Source organism: Bombyx mandarina, chromosome 04 (genome assembly GCF_030267445.1).
Source record: "Bombyx mandarina strain Sakado chromosome 04, ASM3026744v2".
NCBI classification, from domain to species: Eukaryota; Metazoa; Arthropoda; class Insecta; order Lepidoptera; family Bombycidae; genus Bombyx; species Bombyx mandarina.
This window is the reverse complement of record NC_143211.1, coordinates 1,582,432-1,601,432: the sequence shown is the minus strand read 5'-3', so window position 1 is coordinate 1,601,432 and position 19,001 is coordinate 1,582,432. Positions and strand designations below refer to the sequence as shown.

At 34.7% G+C, this 19,001-nt stretch overlaps 1 protein-coding gene and 1 long non-coding RNA gene across 4 annotated transcripts in view; both read left to right on the top strand.

Annotated features, from left to right (window-relative positions):
* Positions 1 to 19,001, top strand: part of LOC114241164 (SUN domain-containing ossification factor) — an 80,765-nt gene that overhangs the window by 37,307 nt on the left and 24,457 nt on the right. For 2 of the 3 annotated variants that reach the window (XM_089740185.1, XM_028171943.2), the window contains exon 1: positions 17,842 to 18,256. The exons of the other annotated variant lie outside the window; for it this stretch is intronic. The gene's annotated coding sequence lies outside the window, so the exon portion shown is untranslated. Of the gene's footprint in view, positions 1 to 17,841; positions 18,257 to 19,001 lie in introns of those variants that run through there. 3 annotated transcript variants of the gene reach the window in all.
* Positions 351 to 4,180, top strand: LOC149503068 (uncharacterized). Its single transcript, XR_016325825.1, has 3 exons — positions 351 to 1,348; positions 1,438 to 1,486; positions 2,618 to 4,180. It is a non-coding gene; the product is annotated as an uncharacterized LOC149503068 (long non-coding RNA).

Sequence of the window (19,001 nt, the reverse complement as noted above, 5' to 3'; positions counted from 1 at the left end):
TATTTATGTTGTGATAAAATGTATGTACAAATAAAAACTTCGCTTATAACATATTGTACCAATTAAAACATAGCTTATAATATTTGTATACCTATAACATATCTATACTAATATTATAAAGAGGAAAGATTTGTTTGTTTGTTTCGAATAGGCTCCGAAACTACTGGACCGATTTGAAAAATTCTTTTTCCATTAGAAGCCGACGTTGTCCCTGATGAACATAGGCTACTTTTTTTAAATTTTTTATTTTATTTTTATTTTTTGGTTTCATGTGTGTTTTAATGTTTTCGAAGCGAAGCGAGGGCGGGTCGCTAGTTGTATCAATAAAAACATCGCTTATAATATATGTATATATGGGCGCAAACGCCACTGTTGGCAATAATTAACATAATAATATATAGTTTAGTTTATTATATGTTAATATTTATTTATTATTAGCAACAAAACTGTTATTCTACCATATTTAATAATTAGCAGACACTGTTTTGATGTGAAAATGTTCAGAATATGTTTAATGTTTATATTATTGTTTAAAAACACAAATGACTGTATAAATGATTAAATATGAATAAAGCATAAATATTAATAATAATTTATATGATAATTAACAGTACTAATAATTTAATTAAGTATTGTAATTGTTATGCAATGATGTTGTTGGCGCCATCTATTATTAGGCTGGATAATAACAATGTTAGTTAATATTACTTAAAAGTAATTCATGTAAATTAAATTAAATGTGAGTCATGTAAAATCACTAAAATATGTATTTTGAATATTAAGCTATGTTTTGTGAATTGTTTCGCAGTAATTACATTTGTTTGTATAAAAGAAGTTGTAGTTGTTATAACCAACACAAAATGGCTAATTGTGTAAGAACCACTGAATAACTCAGGCGTGGCTTTTTGTTGTAAACAAGTAATGTTAAAGTTTTATAGAATTGTATTGTATTTTCATTGTAAAAGAACTTATGTGTGTAAATCCTGACTTAACGCCGACATCAGAAGTGGGATCACAGCCCCAAAATTAATCGTAAGCCTCCGAATGAAGTAGCCCACTGTTGAACAAGTGATGGGTCTCTCAACCTGTATTAAAAAGGCGAAAAGTGATGATAGCTGCAAATGCTGTACCCTTGTAGTGGCATTATAACTTTTATTTGCCGCCGTTCAACTCCGATGAGGGCGTGACATCAAGACCGATGCGGAAATGTGGACGAAACTATCATGAAGCTAATTGTTTCATCGCATGAACATCGAGTTCAAAAGAGCAAGCAAGACATAAGCCGATATCTGGTCTTTGTATTGAACCGCATTGGAGCAAGTGAGGGACGAACTGATCCATGCATTCAGTAAAGTTGTGGATATTTAAAATGAGTTCTAGACCGTGGATGTTTTGGAAAAGCTACTGACGCTGAGATGGTAAAAATACTGATTTCAGGTATTTATCTTAAATTTATTCGATCCAAGTTATTGAGAAATACGCTGTGGTATGTATTTCGCTTCCTAAATAATATCGATTCTAAAAACGTTCCGAAAGCGTCAAATTGAAAATGTACTGTAAATATAATGTCTAAACATAACTCAGTTTTATCACAATCACATAATGATTCCTTCAGTTTTCGTGGCACTTTTAGTAACACTAAGGTTTTAAATGTGGTTACTGGATCACTTGCGTAATTTCGAGAAAACTTGTTACCGCCGTCAAGATGACAAACGTATCACCACAATTAAGACTTAAATCATTGCAGATCTAATTTAGTAAGCTAAACAACTTCATGTAAAGTTTTTGAGCATAAGGGGTCAACTGATTTCAAAACAAAGCATTGTGACTTTTAATGGAGAAAAATACTAGAACTATTATAGAATTTCATATGGTAATCATAATCATATGGTAATACTGACAGTCTTGCTGACATCCTAATAGGTTTTAATCTTTTAAAAATAACTTCTCAGTGTTGCACTCTTTGAGGAGAACATATCTATTTTTATAAGTTTCTATCCAGTGAACGCTCAAGTTTGGAGTCATTATTCAATCATCATGTAACTTTTGCAAATCATGTCTCATAGATGGTGATCAGGCAGATAAAAGTTGGATTTGAAATAATTAATTTGGATAGGATAGTACAACGCTGTACATACTGTATGTCTCCTGTTTATTGTGAGGAGTTCAAGCATATTACAATAAAAATAAAAATAAACTTTTAATAATATGCCATAATAAGAGACAGCTCATCCCTGTTCAGCAGCTCCATATTATTACTTTTCCTTTCATAATTATTTATTTTTGGATGAGTGATTAACTCTCTGCACCCTAGGTTTCTAGTGGGGGTGCTGCTTTATTATTAGTCAAGAAAAAGGATGGCACAGATCTCTATGTGATTTCTGTTTTTAAAATCTTAGTTCCATTTTTGGAAACCTGTCACTTTTAAAAATTCACCAAGATAAAAGATAATTCAGGAGTTTCAAAAACTTGTGAACAATATGAAATTCAGTACCACATTATTGCAAAGAGAGCGAGCATGGTCAACAGGCATGCTGAACTATTGATGGGTCATAAATGTCACATGTTTGTAAAATATCAATTAATAAGATCTGACAGGCAGCTTTAAGAATTACAGTTGATTAAAAGCTGCAGCACAACAATAAAACAAAAATGCAGAGGCATTAGAAGGATGATGTTCCCTACCAGTCATTAAAATAAAGCAAATTGAAAATGGTCCGCTGAATGATGAATTAGGGGAAGTTGAATCAGCTGGTAAAAAATGGATGGACGAGCGGTCTCTGTCATCTAATGTGTTTTGGTAAAGGTAAAGGTTTGGTAATGGTAACGGTTTGATATAGGTAAATCTATCCTCTTAATGTCAGAGGATTCTGATAACTGACAAATTGACCGTATGGGCAGAGAGATTTGTTCTGCTGTAAAATGATTTATAATTTGTTATGGTATCTACTTTTATTTTCCTATCCAATTATCCTTCCTAAAACGCTGGCGGGCCACCATGCGAATCCTTAAACCTGGTCTTGTTGGCTAGATCCCGTATGGGTGATGCCTTATGAGTTGGCTAGATCCCGTATGGGTGATGCCTTATGAGTTGGCTAGATCCCGTATGGGTGATGCCTTATGAGTTGGCTAGATCCCGTATGGGTGATGCCTTATGAGTTGGCTAGATCCCGAATGGGTGATGCCTTATGAGTTGGCTAGATCCCGAATGGGTGATGCCTTGTGGGTTGGCTAGATCCCGAGAGGGTGATGCCTTGTGGGTTGGCTAGATCCCAAGTGGGTGATGCCTTGTGAGTTGGCTAGATCCCGAATGGGTGATGCCGAGTGTGTTGGCTAGATCCCGTAAGGGTGATGCCTGGTAAGTTGGCTAGATCCTGTAAGGGTGATGGCTTGCGAGTTAACTAGACCCGTATGGGTGATGCTTTGTGTGTTTGGTAAATCCCGTTGGGTAATCCTCTTGTGTGTTAGCTAGATCTCGTAAGGGTGAATGGTGCCTTGTGTGTTGGGCAGATCCCAGTAGGGGATATGCCTTGTTTACTGTTATGTGAAATGCTAAAACAGCGCAAGGGACGCGCTGGAATCAGTATGGCCGTATGGGCGCAAACGCCACTGTTGGCAATAATTAACATAATAATATATAGTTTAGTTTATTATATGTTAATATTTATTTATTATTAGCAACAAAACTGTTATTCTACCATATTTAATAATTAGCAGACACTGTTTTGATGTGAAAATGTTCAGAATATGTTTAATGTTTATATTATTGTTTAAAAACACAAATGACTGTATAAATGATTAAATATGAATAAAGCATAAATATTAATAATAATTTATATGATAATTAACAGTACTAATAATTTAATTAAGTATTGTAATTGTTATGCAATGATGTTGTTGGCGCCATCTATTATTAGGCTGGATAATAACAATGTTAGTTAATATTACTTAAAAGTAATTCATGTAAATTAAATTAAATGTGAGTCATGTAAAATCACTAAAATATGTATTTTGAATATTAAGCTATGTTTTGTGAATTGTTTCGCAGTAATTACATTTGTTTGTATAAAAGAAGTTGTAGTTGTTATAACCAACACAAAATGGCTAATTGTGTAAGAACCACTGAATAACTCAGGCGTGGCTTTTTGTTGTAAACAAGTAATGTTAAAGTTTTATAGAATTGTATTGTATTTTCATTGTAAAAGAACTTATGTGTGTAAATCCTGACTTAACGCCGACATATACCTAATAATAACAGTGTATTTTTTATGACCTCTTAGATTTTTGAGAAACCGCTAAAAAGTGGTAGGTACTTAATAATTATGATGACCATTCGCATTGTAATCATAAATACCCTTTATAAATTTTTATTTATTCGTGGCCTAAAATATAACACGTCCGGTGCATTCGTGTTGAAGCGATGCACCGGTGTTCGAATCCCGCAGGCGGGTACCAATTTTTCTAATGAAATACGTACTCAACAAATGTTCACGATTGACTTCCACGGTGAAGGAATAACATCGTGTAATAAAAATGAAACCCGCAAAATTATAATTTGCGTAATTACTGGTGGTAGGACATCTTGTGAGTCCGCGCGGGTAGGTACCACCACCCTGCCTATTTCTACCGTGAAGCAGTAATGCGTTTCGGTTTGAAGGGTGGGGTAGCCGTTATAACTATACTGAGAACTTAGAACTTACATCTCAAGGTGTATGGCGCATTTATGTTGTAGATGTCTATGGGCTCCAGTAACCACTTAACACCAGGTGGGCTGTGAGCTCGTCCACTCATCTAAGCAAAAAAGAAATAATTTGTACTGTTTTGTACGTCTTTTCAATTAAATTTAAATTATACTCAAATATAATATTTGAATGTAAAAATATAGTTTAAATGTATAATAATGAAGTTCACAAATAACCGATTAGAAAAAAAAATGATGCGTGTATTATATTGCAAAGTATATTTACTGATTAGTGTATAAGTTCAAGCAATCGCTCAGTTTTGGCTGAATCCCATATAAAATGTCTACTGTTTTGTAATTACCCGTATTAAAATTATTATTTTTGCTCCTTGTCCTGTTTTTTCCTACAAAAAGAATGGTCACTATATTAATAATACTTCCTTCAAAATAAAAACATTTTTAGCGGATAAAGTTACTATGTAATAAAGATATTCTTAATGATAAATAATTAAGTTTGTGTATGTAAGTACGTATGTATTTTGTACTTATCTTCAATGAGTTTGTCTAATTAAATGCAGTTAGGTGATGTTTCATCGCCAACAAAGCTCTTTTATCCGTATGACTCATGAATGCAGATGGATTTATTAAACTGTACGCACTGTGTCTAAAATAGGATTCATTGTGAATCGTTGCGAAAGCACATTTCACGACGTCATCTGCGAATGTCGCCCTTAAATAAATCGATGAAGTTTTAGTTTTACGGTTACACAGGGCTATAGGTTTTTTTTTACAAAATATTGTGAATCCTTCTGAAACATAACGTTACGAATATCCATGGCGTGACGCAGAGCTGTGCACAAAGGTCTTTAACCGACCCGCACAATGTAATTAAAAAAAAAAGTGCTCCGAGTCGTCGTAATAAACAGAAAATGATTATCTTAAAATAAATTTGTGTAAAGCTAGGTTTTTTTATTTAATTTTATCCGTATTAGCTGATTCTTGTTCTTGAAGATTGATAACAATAATTTAAACAGAATTCTAGTTCATGTGCTAATTTATGCTCTAAATATATATGAAGCCTGGATAGTCCTGATTTAATTTTATCATTTTCTAATTCGAAAAGAGAACAATGTAATTTTTAAGTGAAGCGTAAAGACTTTGTTGTTTTTGTCTTATCTGAATAAATATTTCGTAAACTCACAAAGGGACGCTATTCGCAAAGCTTGTGCGTCAGCTAATTTTTATTTGTATTTCAATGCGCGCTGTAGCAAAAACAACACCGTAAAAAAACAATTGTTATTTATAACGGTTATAATGTTAAGCAATGGATGAGGTGAGTCGAGATGCAGCGAGGAATAAGCTCTGTGGTGTAAATTGGCCGAAATTTATGCCCAGCAGTGGATGAATATGGGCTGATGATGATGATGAACGTTTTGAATCGTCAGAGCTACCTGCCCTTCTCTGTCTGCCTATTTTCAAGATGAGATCGCTACCAGGATGAATTTCGGGAAAGTTGAAAATATAGTCGATTACAATATAGTCACAGGAACATAGCGACGAAAAAATAAGGAAAAACTACCGATTCAATTCAGAATAAAGCTAAACTTTATGATGATAATAAAATCTTATTTATGATCAATTAAATTTTGATGAACATTTCTCATTTTCGCGGGATTCCACACAAATACCTTGGGAATTTCGCAGAAAGAATTACGTCGAGGAATATGAATTTTTCGAATGCTTACATTTTCTTTCTACCCACATTCATTCACATTATTCACATCGGCTGTATTATGTTCATACGAATTAGATTATGCTTAATTAATTGGAATTGTAAGCTTGTACACTATTATTATTGTATTTTCCACTTCTATAATCACAAATTTCGCCAAGACTACACTATAAAAAATATTAACTAAGACAAACAATATTTAATCTATTCTCAATTTGACAACAAAGGCCAAGAACAAAAGTTTGACAATAAATAGTATGCATGCGTGTGTGCGTCCAATACATGGTATGTAGTGTGTGTAATGTTTTCTTTATTGATTTAATGTATCTTTTGTGCATTACTTTAAAAAAATATTAGCATTGTGCACTTCTTCTCTATATTCTCTATAAGTGGAAAATTTCATACTCCTCCGTCCGCGCAATTTTCGTAAAAAGGGATACAAAGTTTTTGCTTCACGTATTAATATATAGATTATCATAATAAACGCTGGCAGTCCAATGTCTAAAAACAGCTGTCATAGAATTTCGTGAGTCATATATATACTGTTAAAGTCGTTTCCATTACAGTTTGTCGCAACTATAATTGGGCAGTTGAAATTTTGACTTTGTATGTCAAGTTTGATAGCATATTTCTACAGTACGCTGTAATGTCTATGGACTCCGACAACCTATGAACGTCAGGTGGACCGTGCTCTCGTCTACTCACCTAAAAATAGATAACAGTTCTTTGCAATCACAAAATCAACTATATAGTATTTATGAATATATCTGAGCGTGAAAAAGTCACAATGTAAACCATTATTATAACAGAAAATTAATATGAGTATGTAAACTCATTAGAAATGCGAAAAGTATTCTGATTCTGATAAAAAAAGATTATGCCAATAATACCCTTTGAAAAACTGCATTTTCCAAACTACATATAAATTTTAAACTCCATTTTTGTTGAACTAGCTTGTACATTACGTTTATTTGAAATCACCATCGATTTCGATATGAGAGTTTCAACTTTGAGCTTAGCTTGATGAGCGGCTGCTAAAATATGAGTTATTAGTCTTGGTTTAACAATTCATAAGGTCCCGTTACTCCGGGATCTGCTTGCCTAACATCAAAAGTTTCTCGTCGGATCTTCTCAGTGGATCGCGATTCCGATCCGGTGATAAGACTCTGCGAAGCACTGTTCTAGCTAAGGCTAGTGTTAGCAAATTTTCTCAGGTTAAGCCCGTCACTTACACGTCAGGGCGTAGCTGGAATAGCCCTTTGAATAAGTAGGAAAAAAGGTCAATTCGTTTATTCAAATTGTAAAATACAAAACAAAAATTCAAATACAAAAAATATAAAACATACAAAAAAATAATAATAATAAATAATTTATTATCTATAATCTATAATTTTTTTCTTGTCTTGTCTTGTAATATGTACTTGTCTTGTAATATGTAATATAAACCTACAGTGGTTTTTACGGATGTTCCGTTATAACTACTGAACCATGCATCCGATTGACTTGAAACTTGGTATCCATGTAGAAAATACATGTACTTAATGGATAGGCTAATATTTATATGAGTGTTTGACTCCCTTCACCAGTTGCGGGGGTGTTAATGATGAGAGTCTTTGTGGGGGCGGGAAATAATAATGTTAATTTGAAATGCCCAGCGAAGCGGACGGGTACAGCTAGTATAATATAATAATAAATAATTAACTATAATAACTATGATAACTTTAATATGCTTCGTTTTTTCTCTCTAAGAAAATAAAATAAATACGAAGCATATTAAATAATTATTAAACGGCTTTATTAAACAATTAACAATTTATAAGATAACATTTGGAAAGCTTCGTTGGAACGAAAAACAAAGAAAAAGCTGCGAAATAAACTTCTAAAATACTGAACATGAGAATTGTTTATTGAAATAACTGATCTCGCGTTTTGATATCTTCGTTTGTTAATAACAGACTAATGCAGCCCGGGGTCCGGTTTCGCTTCGGTGTCATTATCTATATTAAAATATGTTTGTTATTCGATGTCTGATTGTACTAGTCTCGAGTCGCATGTGTAGGTTTCAGATACCCAAAACGCAAAAATATTTTACTTAACTGATAATAATGATTAACAATTTCGATAAACGAATTAATATTTCTTGGATGGGCTCAGAATGTTTGGAAATGTCACGCTGTAAATCTAGCACACACTTTTGCTAAACATTAATAGTTGATACAAAAAAATCCTAACGATTTAAGTAACATTCGCTTAATACAGTTTAAGACGAGATACATTGTAGACTATTAATAACAGACGGATCGCACTATGGCCATGTTGAATCGAATTATCTATTGACATTTTTTTCATAGCGTAGAACTGATGCTAATTGCTTACTGGAAGTAATTGACATAACAAGGTGAATTCTGCCGCCTACCCTCAGACTTCGGCGACAATTGGCCGCCCTACGCTCAAAGCGTCCTACCACGGTTACTGTTGGTACACAGTACATAGACGTCTACAACGTAAATGTGCCACCCACCTTGAGATATAAGTTCTAAGGTCTCAAGTATAGTTACAACGGATGCCCCACTCTTTAAACCGAACCGCATTACTGCTTCACGGCAGAAATAGACAGGGTGGTGGTACCTACCCACGCGGACTCTCTGGAGTCTAGGTACTATGTATAAAAGTGATAATTTAGAACTTACGTTTGTATGTGGGTGGCGGCGTTTACGTTGTTGATGTCTATGGGCTCCGGTAACCGCTTAACGCCCGCTGCGCTGTGACCCGTAAGTCAACAACATGACACCTTTTTTGCGTGAGTGACTAAATAAACCCTTATGCCTCTTCTTATTAACTATACTTCGCCTATGACATGTCTTGTATCTTCCCAGAATGTTTGGCATTGTAAAAAGGCAGATTAACTTAACTAGTGCTCACTGATTGTAGAAGTTTATTGACCTCATAGCAGAAATAGGCAGGTCGGTGATACCTATTTATACCCACTCGTAATCCAGTATATAGTTATGACATTGATAAAAACTCGGGAAAAGTGCCCTCAGTATACCCCAAGTTTATTAATAAGACTGTAAATTTTCTAATCATGTTCACATATAGTAAAAAACGATATAAGTTTGATAAAATCTCATCAAACTACCGCTTGCAATATAATACGATGGCCGTCCCGTTTCATTGCTTTATTTAATACGAACGTTTTGTGAATCTCATTTTACCATCGTACCGATAATCACGAGTTAATGAGCTGTAGAATAACGTGAATCAGTACAAATTGGACTTGTTAATCGAACGGCCATTATCGTTTCTGTGAATGAACGATAATTGATAGTTGTGGTTACAAATCGAAAAGATACAGATACTGTCGGACCATCAGCTTAGCTCAGTGATTCTCAACCACTGTTCCGCGGCACTTTTGTGTGCCGCCAAATTTCAAAAGTGTGCCGCCAAATTTTTCGAACATATAATAATGTTAATATTATTAAATTATATCATTTGAAAAGAAAAATATTTTAAACGTGAATATATATTTAAATCCACAAAAAAAAAATTATAGTATATTTTAGTTTATTTCGTATATCAAAATTTTTTGATAAACTATTTATGCAGTGTGTTGTAGTAAGTAAATAATTTTTCTGTTTTTTTTTTTGTGTGCCGCCAAATTTTGAAATCGTTAAATATGTGCCGCAACAAAAAAAAGGTTGAGAATCACTGGCTTAGCTATTAAATCTATATTAGGACGGGGAAGTAATTAATACCACTGACACATTTCCGGTGCGCGTGCCCTTATTTAGACTGTAAAAGGATTTTTTTGTTTGTTTAATATTCAAAACAGGCAAACGGAGCTCTCTTTCGTTCATTTTGTTGACTATGTCTCAACCAATGGCTGTTACAGACCTGGTAAAGAGCTATTTTGAGAGATATCTCTGGATAGACTCTGTGTGGGTGTGCTCCAAAGACTAGTCTAAGTGCCGTTGGAATATTTTTCAATATTTTTGATATTTTGACCTCACAGTTTAAGAATCATTATCAATATGCAATTATCGGTCGCAGAAATGTTGTAATGTCTACGGAATTCGGAAGCCGTTTATCGGTGTGCAGTAATCTCGCTTTTCCATATACGCCAGCAAAAATCCACGCCCAGCTTAGAATCTACGACTTTATCGGGAGGCACGCCCAACACAGCTGGGTCACTGGACACTAATAGTGCTAAATCCAACCTAAAAGCATTACCGTCCCGACCTGCCAATCAAGATTGCTGATTGCCCGGAAACAGTGAAGTAAAAGTAAATATGATTCAATCTGTAGCTTTATTAGGTAGCAGTGAAGCTTACTATATCGCAGTGAAAGCTCCAACAATAAGCTGTTTAAGTCACGTACGTTTCTGTACTTGATGGATCGTAGGACGGTTCAGGTAGGCAGTCTCTTGTGATTGATAGCTGCCGGTCTGATAAAGCGCCGTATTTGCGTGACTCTTTAAGATTAATATAATATATTCCTAGCCTTAGATTTCATACTCCGCACACAAACAGCATACATATATTATCCGTTCCGAATCAATCAAACACTAATGTTGGATGATTCCTGGTTTTTTAAGTACGTACTTTACTCTGCTAGCTAATTTTACGAAATACTATGATTTACTCGCTTATAATATAGTTCATATAGCATAAAGATAAGCATACACTAAAATGCCGTTCGTTAGCTATAAATAGTTTGAACTGAATACTTAGATAAAGTTTTAAGTGCGTATTTAATTTAATGCTATTTACTAAATTGAGTATTTAATGCAATGTTACATTATGCAATTGCAATGTACTTAATGCAATGTTACGGTAGGCAGCGGCTTGGCTCTACCCCTGGCATTGCTGAAGTCTATGGGCGACGGTAACAACTCGCCATCAGGTGGGCCGTATGCTCGTCTGCCTACAAGGGCAATAAAAAACATTATGATCACTCATTTCATAATTTTGCATCATAGATATTATAATACCTCTTGTATACATTTCTGATGTTAAAAATAAGTCATACACCTGCTCTGATGAAACCGAATGTAATCCTTGTATGTACTGGTAAACAAGTAAAGTATCAAGATTGGCCACATGTCTGTCTGCCTATTTTGGGTTAAATTATTTTAAATCATCAACAAATAATGTGTAGATAACTCAAGTTCATTTGTTTGTGAAAGACAACCGTTTTTAGAACGAAATTTAGATTCCGCAGAACGTTTTTTTATTTTTTTTATTGCTTAGATGGGTGGACGAGCTCACAGCCCACCTGGTGCTAACTGGTTACTGGAGCCCATGGACATCTACAAGGTAAATGCGCCATCCACCTTGAGATATAAGTTCTAAGGTCTCAGTATAGTTACAACGACTACCCCAGCCTTCAAACTGAAACGCATTACTGCTTCACGGCAGAAATAGGCGGGGTGGTGGTACCTACCCGTGCGGACTCACAAGAGGTCCTACCACCAGTGATATTGAACGTCATTAGTCTCGTGTTTTATATTTTATTTTATGAAGTATCAATATCATTTGACCATTTTTTGATGCACTCGTAGCCCAGTTGTGCAAAAATACGAGAAGTCACAGCTTTGAGATTTTTTTTATTACCCTTGTAGGCAAACGAGCACACGGCCCACCTGATGGTGAGTGGACCACCGTCGCCCATGGACTTCAGCAATGCCAGGGGCAGAGCCAAGCCGCAGCCTACAAACCGCTACTCCCTTTTCAGACTTTCCAAATCTCATCTACCTATGTATCTAACGTGTAGTAGGTTCACGAATGTACTTGGTCGGCAACCCAATTAGCTTTGTATTTAAATGACATGGAATTTTCAGTTGAATACTGTTTAAGAACGTAAACTTATACTATTACAAATAAAGTCTACATTTTTCCCAATTTCGAACTAACAATCGTATTATATATGAAGTGGTCTGTAAAGAGCCTCATATCTGTTAAAGTATGCTCAACTACAATCTGGAGCCTCGCAAAATAAAGCTTACAATTTCAGTACTAGTTTTAGTGTGTAAGTCAGTACTCATGTGGAATCTAGCTCAAAGGCTTAAGACGTCACCATCGCAGGCAGAACTCAACGACCGGGACACGCCACTGACCCAGATATCACATGAGGCGTTGAAATAAGACACGACGCGAGATAATACTTGGAATTTTGCCCGAAATATTATAATCGCTAGGTCGTTACACGTTGTCAAGAATTTACGTTTTAGAATATTCGTAGTATGTTATTTAAAAAACATCTAGAGAAACAAAGGTAGGCTGAACAGTCTCAGCTCAAAGTGATCTCGATCATTGGGAGGAAAGGGTCGGTGAATTTTAATTGTATTGGGAATTACCTACTAGTTTAATTGCATCAAAATTCTTGCATCGAATTTGCGATACCATAGAAATTTACGCTAAAATTCCAGTGGTGCAGTAAATGAATTATCATTATATACCACTCTGCTTTCTCGAACGGCTTCCGATTCATTCTTAATAACATTCATGGTCACCGACAAAATCGTACAAAAGTTCGCTAATGTCTTTAATTGTGTCAAGTCTTGCTTGTTGCCTTGGTCTTGTGGCCTGCCATGAAGCTATCGTGCGTGCTTGTTCGAAGAGCTAGCGTAGTATTTCTTACGATACAATTGGAAAATTTACCAGTACGATTAAAGTGGGCTTGAGGTCGTTTGTCCGATCAAATAGTAAAATATTTCCGATACTTTTAACCTGACGTTCATTCAGAACCCAAACAATAATGCTATTAATATGAAAAGGGGCAATAAACTACGCTCCCCAAGTCGTGTATTAGTGAGGCCGGGGTCGGAATGGTCGCGTTTACGTAAGTCATTGTTCCTGGCTAATTAAGTCTTTAAACTGGCCATATAAAGAAATTCACGGTTATAAAGGAGAAGGTAATACGCGTTGTTCATAATTAAGTTCACATTTAGATGGCATTTTGTTGCTTTTCCTCGATTAGGGGCTCGAGGGCTGTCGAAAATCTCCTTTTTTTGCTGTCAGAATGTAGATCGGTAGGCTATGTTTGCAATCTGGTGATATTAATGAGTTGTGTGAAATTTACCTGTTCTGAGGAATAGTTTTCTTATGATGACTAAGCTTCATTAATTTTTCAATTTATGATAAATCCATCCAAATATGATCCATTATATTAGAACCTCGAACTACCATTGTTTTCCTAACATACATCGCTTTTGTTGGCGCTTTCAATCTTAATGTTTCCTCTGAAATTGTACTACTTTCTGAAAAGACAGTGTTTTTTTGTTCGGTAGACTGTCCTGTCAGTCCTAGTGTTGTTCGGAATGTTGTATTTAGTTCAAGATTTCTTGAAATTATTATTAGTGCTATTCCAGGTTTTTGTCATAATTCCTCTTGTTGTCGATGTATAAATATTGTCATATATGTCCGTTTTTTGGTGCTATCGGCGTGATTGCCTTTGGTAAAGTGAAAATAAAAGCCAAAAAGATTAAGGAAAATCAAATATCTTCTAATGACAATTTTGTTGGTTTTATGCTATGCCAGCCCTAGCCACAATCTAAGCCATCAAATACGTGAATCACGACAGATATTTTCCTGGGTGTGTTTGAACTGTGAACTCTGCAATGAAGTAACCCACTGGGAAACTTTATTATGTCACTTTCTTTGAGCACTCATGATCATGAAACACCATAAATATACCTTTTACTTTTTAGTGCTCTAGTCCTCCTCATGTACGCATGAGTGTATTGTAATAAAATATTTTTTCTACGAGTATTTGGCGCAAATGTAATATATCCACATAAGAAATACATCAATAATTCTTAGTTCTTCCATTTCTGAATGTCGTTTCGGCAATGCTTCTTCATTTCTTCCAAATTTATGTATCTTACTGAGTAAGTTTTGGTATAGAGTGTATCAGTGAGATCAATACTATGTGACAATAATAAGATATTTTAGTATCGTAACTAGGGAACTTAACGGAAAATACTTCACATAATTTATGAAACTTTTTCGGAATTATGTGGCATAATATAACTCAAGGAGGAATCTAAAATGAAACGACCCATCTGAAAATACCATCAAATATTTATGGAAAATATGTAAATGATGAACATTCCACCCCAAATTAATTATCCTATGTCACAACGAATTTCTTCATCGCCCACGTTCACCTCTTCGCGTCACTAGTTCAGATGATATAAACGTGTACCAATCGCATCACGACTACATAAATACGTCACTGTTACCGTGATGTAAAATCGTCATAGACAACATTAATTCACGCATTATTTCCCCCAATATAAGCTTTTTTTAATGAATAGACTCATTATGAACACGTTTTGTTTTTAATCAGCATTCTATTGAGAGGTAAAATCGCGTCATATGTGCAAACACAATTTATTGTTTGTATGTATTACGTAGCGGCTACGATTTTTCTCGAAAATATTATAAAGGTTCTATTCAAAGTAATTAATGGCTTGCTTTCTTTTTTTCCGAAATTTGAAAAATAAAATTGTGTTTGAAATAGGAAGAACCTAAACACACATTTAAAAGATACACATTAATCTTAAGCTATTGCCCGCAAAGATGTCGATTCCTAGATACGACAAGGTTACACAATTTAGGGTTTTTTTTTTATCGAAACAAGTGATAAGTATTGATCAGTAATTACTACTAAAACTTTAGTAACTTATAAGTTAGTAATACTTACGAAATGTTTGGAACCTCTTGTTCCAAGGAGTTTTTTTTTTTTTGCTGAAATAGGTGAAAGAACTCAAAATCGTAGCTATTTTTTTTACCTGAATGCCCTGACCTTGAGACGTGATTTTGGTTTTCTCTGTGTATTTTGTACCTTATGTTCCACGTAGTGTTCAGAGGAATTATTTGGGATCCTCTTATTTCTCTCATCGCACCACGAGACTGTTAACTATTCAATGTTAGTGCACACAAGATCTTTTGCTTGACAATAAGTTTTTGTGAACTACCGTACCCATTGTCATACTAGTGATTCTTTTATATACTATCTATTTAATGCAAAAATTATAAAAAAAGCTCAGTAGTACGTCAGAACGTACGTATGGAATAAAATGTTTTCTCTAGTGTCGCTCAAAACTCTATCGTTATATCTTCGTCCCAATGACTTATATAAGAAATAATCTATATTATATATATTCTCATTTCTTAGTCTAATCACAACGAAACAGTGAAACTTAACGTTTGTGCAACAAGGCATATTATAAAGTTAAGGATTTTTTACTAGATGGCACTACGTGGGAATGAGGCGTTCGCTCCTGGCCTTTTCATTTTTCATTATTATTATTATTTATTTGAATTGTATTTTTTTGACTTGTTTTTTTGTATACTGTAAATATGTTTTCTTGTTTAAAAAAAAAAGAAAATAGTTGAGAAAATACAAAAAAAAAAAGCCCGCTGAGTTTGTTTCGCCGGTTCTTCTCAGGACTGTGGCTTTTTTTGGAACCGGTGGTAGAGTTAACATTTTCTTTTACATTTTGACATTCAACAAGTGTGTTTTTGATGACATCCAAGTTGAAATAAATGATTTTGAATTTGAATTTGAATTTGAATTAACATCCCGTATAAGAAGACCAGGGGAGTATTGAATTGTGCTTCAATCATGCACAGACATAGAACATAATTATTGCGCCCGCCCGATACCCGACGCAGTGCTTTTCTTGGCCAGTGTTTTATTACTTGAGCTTATGCTGCCTAGAGATGATTTGATTGAAGCAACGTTAGCCCACACCGCAAAAGCGGGCTGAAGGGAATGTGGCTCACTTATTCAACTTCAGTAGAAGCTATTCAAACTCTATCTCGGTACATTGACCTGCTATAGAATTATGCAATACAACATATAGAATGATTAAAACCAATTATAAGCGAACTATAAATTATCCGTTGCATTATTCAAATGACGTTTGACATTCATGGATAAAGATGGAGCGAGTAATGGGGTCGTCAGTCTGATCGATGTGTTACGGTACATCGACTATGCATTTATTTACTCGCAAAATTTTACCAACACGAATGTGATGTATATTAGAGATTTAGTTGAACAGAAAACAAAAATATGAATGTATAAAATGTATGTACATGAATGTATTATACTGGTGGTAGGACCCCGCGTAGAGTCCGCGCGGATAGATACCACCACCCTGCCTATTTCTGCCGTGAAGCAGTAATGCGTTTCGGTTTGAAGGGTGGGGCAGCCGTTGTAACTATACTCGAGACCTTAGAACTTATGTCTCAAGATGGGTGGCGCATTTACGTTGTAGATGTCTATGGGCTCCAGTAACCACTTAACACCAGGTGGGCTGTGAGCTCGTCCACCCATCTAAGCAATAAAAAACAAATAAAAAAAGAAGGTAAAAACAAAACAGTTGACTATCTTTACTCCTCTGTTTGTCAACTGTGTCCTTTTTTTTTTGTTTTGCAACTTTTATCGAACTTTAGGTAATTCATGAATTTTTGAAGTTAGCTTTTTTCACCTTTAAAAGAAAAAAGTATGTAAAAAAGCATAAAATCAATCTAGTTCTTGAAACGTCAGTGATTATGATCGAATTTCGCCAAGTGGGTGATGAATAGTGTCAGAGAAATACAACATCCCTTCTACTGAATTATAGCAATGTCTTTTAAGACACCGAAACAATAATTATAATATCCATAAATGTGTGACACGTATTTAGGTCAGTTGCGAGCTTTCAGAGCAGATAAATGAAGAAAGTGGTTGTTTAATTCGCTCAAGAATGATAACATAAAGTCTTTTCCCTGACCGTAATCTCTAATCGTCAATTAGATTATTAAATTTCTTCCTGCCCTGATGGCTAATGGTCGGAAGTGGTTTTGAGCTTTCAAAATCCACACCTGGCTAAACAGCCATAGAACTACAGCCTTTTAAGACGGCTGATAGATCACATTCTCGGTATCGACTTTGAAAACGGAAACAATTACGCTATGAGTAATGAGTATGAGTAATATTTATTACATTTGCTATCCCTTCAATATTGGATACAGAGAAATTTGCAGTAAAACCAGGCGAGCCACATTATTATGTTTGTTTGGCTTTTTACCCCCCTTTGCTGTGGAAATTTATTAAACCGCTGAAAGAGTTTTCCTTCGACCCCGGTTTCGCCAACCTTGAACCAACCCTAAGCACGCTACCTTGTAACCATTTTAAAAGTCCACATTTCGTTGATCATGATTTGGCCACGGTACCATAACTTTCAACCGTTTGAGTTTTTTTAGTTCACAAGCTTCCATATTTTTATTCGGCTGCTTTAAAAACGATTCATTACCTACACATACGTGTTTGTGATATCTTCAGTACCTACTCTTTCTAAATTCAAAACCTTTATATATTGTTTTTGTAAGATGGTTCTAGTTTACTATCGAATAGACGAAGGCAAAGACCTGCGTATCAGTTTCCAGGCAGGCTGCGAATTTCTCGTGTTCAACCTGTTTGCCTGTCTCGACGTAGAACTATGATCTAGATACAGAATAATCGACTTTGAGTACATTCACCGAAGAGTTCATAATTGAATGATTTTTTTAGTAACTTCGAAAAGCAATTTCGCTCTCGACAGCCGTCTCCGTAACTGCTTCGATATTCGCTATTCGCTAATAATTCAGTACGGCGCGTGACCGCGCACGAGGCGAACGTGTGATGTGTTATTAGTGAAAATAAAAGAAGAGTTCGAAACACGATCGACAATCCAAAGCTAAATTTCACAGAACAAAATCTTATCGCATATTTTTACCAACTGTTTGTTTGTGTTTGTGTGTCATTTAACAGTAATATGCTATTCTGGATATCGGGTCTAGAAGTCTATCGTAAGTTTTTCACATACGGAAAATACGTTTTGTTTGCAAAACAACGTTCGCTTCGTTTATCCTTGTTAATTTCGAAATATTGATGTCCTTAAAAAAAATAATTGTGAAATGTCACATATTTAAAATAAAAAATTATCGCTTCATTAAAATTAAATTAAAAGTATTATTATTATAAGTACTTACCAATTGATTAATAATTAGTTAAAAATGATAATCGAATAGGCACATAAAGTGCCTAATGACTGCTGATAGCTTAGTGCTTATTTATTGGCAATGTACTGTTAATATTGTCGATGTATGGATGAAATTTGAATTTTCGTCCGCACTTTGTTTATTTCTGTTCTATTCCAGTTGTCTTTTTCTTTTTTTTTCTATACTTAAATTAACAAGAACAGTTTTATCTACAATATTTTCTTCGGTTTTCGCAAGTCTCAGATGTATTTAGATCTCATATAACGGCTTAATGTGAGTTAACACAATATTCAAATGTCGATGAATAACAGTAGTCGTCCGTGACCACGAAAACTATTTAAAGCATTCGAAATGACAAAAAGAATACGTATAAATGACCAAAAAAATACGAGATGACGCCGTAAAATTTGTTTTTTTTATCTGCTTACAATACTTTTAAACAGTTTTTAATTAACAATGTCGTTTATTTTAAGTTCCTATCGATCGAAACTAGTGGAAACGTGTTCAAAGAATTAATAACATTTGTCTTTGTTTGATCATTAGGCTGAGTATG